The sequence below is a fragment of the Galeopterus variegatus genome, unplaced genomic scaffold, assembly GCF_000696425.1.
Source record: "Galeopterus variegatus unplaced genomic scaffold, G_variegatus-3.0.2 Scaffold6822, whole genome shotgun sequence".
In the NCBI taxonomy this organism is placed as follows: Eukaryota; Metazoa; Chordata; class Mammalia; order Dermoptera; family Cynocephalidae; genus Galeopterus; species Galeopterus variegatus.
The window spans coordinates 105,959-108,741 of NW_007732933.1; positions in this window are offsets into that span (position 1 = coordinate 105,959).

The following is a 2,783-nucleotide window of genomic DNA, read 5'->3' on the forward strand; positions in this document are numbered from 1 at the left end:
ATGATCTTTTTGAAGATCTTTTGTATATAAAGTAAAAGGAAAAAATTTGGCAAAAAAAAAAACTCACTTCCAGATTATTCCTTAAATCAGGGCTTTACTCTGTGGCTTTATGACTTTCTTAAAAATGATTTCCCAGGCAACAGAGTCAACTATATTCAAATGCAACTAATTAATTGCAAAGTCAAAAGAAAGCATCTTGCATTAATACCTATTTTTAATTAGCTGTAACTCTACTTTTCTTTATTAGTTTGACTAAGATTCAATCCAAAAGTCAATGCCTCTGTGAAGACCTCCCTGGTTCCCCAATCATAGTCACTCTACCACATATGTATATGGAACTTTGGATATAGTTCAAAAAAGTTATCATGTTATATTATAACGAGTTGTTTGAGGGTCTGCTTGAGCTCTTCGAAGGTAGGACTCCGTCTTATTCATTATTGTATCTCCACTGGCTAGAAAAGTGCTTTGCCCAAAATTATATTTCTCGAATGGATAAAGGAGATATGACAATCAGAGTAAATACAGTTTTCTGCTGAGTGTTTAAGTACTATTGCATATAATAAAGATAACACAATTAAAATGTCTAAAGGAATTCCCTTTATCCACTCATAAAATTGTGAAACTATCCCAAGAATCATTCTCGTCAAAACTCCCAGTACAATCAATACTTGTGTATACTATCAGTCTCAATCGTGCTACTAGAACATTGTTGATTTGAAATGTTGGCATCATTCAGCTAGTACATGTATAGGTGTCACTTTCATTTGAATTACTATGATACCAAAAGGTCAGGCAACAAAAGCATCAAACTAAAAAGAAACAATCAACAAAATGAAAAGTTAGCTTACAGATTGGGAGAAAATATTTGCAAAACATATGTTCAACAAGGGGTTAGTAAGTAAAATATGTAAGCAAATCACATAACTCAGTAGCAAGAAAGACAACTCAAAAAAAATGGGCAAAGGACCTAAGCAGACATTTTTGCAAAGAATACATGTGAATGCCCAACAAGTATAGGAAAAGGTGCTCAACATCAGTAATCATCAGGAAATGCAAATCAAAACCACTGCAAGATATCACCTTATACCTATTAGGATGGCTATTATCAAAAAGACAAGAGATAAGTGTTGGCAAGGGTATAGAGAAAATGTAAATTGGTGGGAATATACATGGGTACAGCCATTATGGAAAACAGTATGAAGGTTCCTCAAAAAATTAATAATTGAACTACCATATGATCCAGCAATTCCTCTTCTAGATATATACCAAAAGAAAATGAAATCAGTACCACAAAGAGAGATTGACACTCCTGTGTTCATTGCAGCATTATTCGCAATAGCTAAGATATGGAAACAACCTAAGTGTCTGATGAATGAATAAAAATTGTGATATATATATACACACACACTATACGAACACACAATGGAATATTATTGATCCTTTTAAAAGGAGATATTGCCATTTGTGACAATGAGCGTGAAGCTGGAGGAGATTTCACTAAATAAAATAAGGTAGATACAAAAGAAATATACTGCATTATCCTACTTACATGTGGAATCTAAAAAAGTCAAATACTTAGAAGCACAGAGTAGAACAGTGGTTACCGGGGCCTGGAGGACAAAGGAAATGGGGAGATCTAGGTCAAGGTGTACAAATTTGCAGTTAGGAAATGAATAAGTTCTGGAGACCTAATGTACAACATGGTGACTATAGTTAATGGATTGTACACTTGAAATATGCTAAANAAGATGGGTTAGACATGCCAGCAGGAAAGAAAGGGTTCTCAGGGTAGGAAACTAAGATTTTTCTAAGCATTTTTGTGTGCTATAAAGTAGGATGGAAAATGCCAATAAAAAGTGCTGTGAGCCAAGTTATTAGATCCCCTTAAATGTTGAGAACAACCTGAGGGGAAAAAACGCCATTTGGGATCTATGTTTCTTCAAGTAACATCTACAATGGTATTGTAGAGGTGAATACTGAAAGCAGAAAAACCAGTTGCTACAATCTGGCCAAGAGATGGTGACAGAGACAATAAGGATGAAGAATGTAAATATAACTGAGAAATACTTTTGTAAATGAAATTCAAAGGGCTTTCATCAGAGTGTAGTTTATTCTTGGCATATATGAGAGTACTTCAAAATGTTCATTGGAAAGTAAGATTAAAAGATAATACAGATCTTCTCATGATCTTTTTGAAGATCTTTTGTATATAAAGTAAAAGGAAAAAATTTGGCAAAAAAAAAAACTCACTTCCAGATTATTCCTTAAATCAGGGCTTTACTCTGTGGCTTTATGACTTTCTTAAAAATGATTTCCCAGGCAACAGAGTCAACTATATTCAAATGCAACTAATTAATTGCAAAGTCAAAAGAAAGCATCTTGCATTAATACCTTTTTTTAATTAGCTGTAACTCTACTTTTCTTTATTAGTTTGACTAAGATTCAATCCAAAAGTCAATGCCTCTGTGAAGACCTCCCTCGTTCCCCAATCATAGTCACTCTACCACATATGTATGTGGAACTTTGGATATAGTTCAAAAAAGTTATCATGTTATATTATAACGAGTTGTTTGAGGGTCTGCTTGAGCTCTTCGAAGGTAGGACTCCGTCTTATTCATTATTGTATCTCCACTGGCTAGATAAGTGCTTTGCCCAAAATTATATTTCTCTAATGGATAAAGGAGATATGACAATCAGAGTAAATACAGTTTTCTGCTGAGTGTTTAAGTACTATTGCATATAATAAAGATAACACAATTAAAATGTCTAAAGGAATTCCCTTT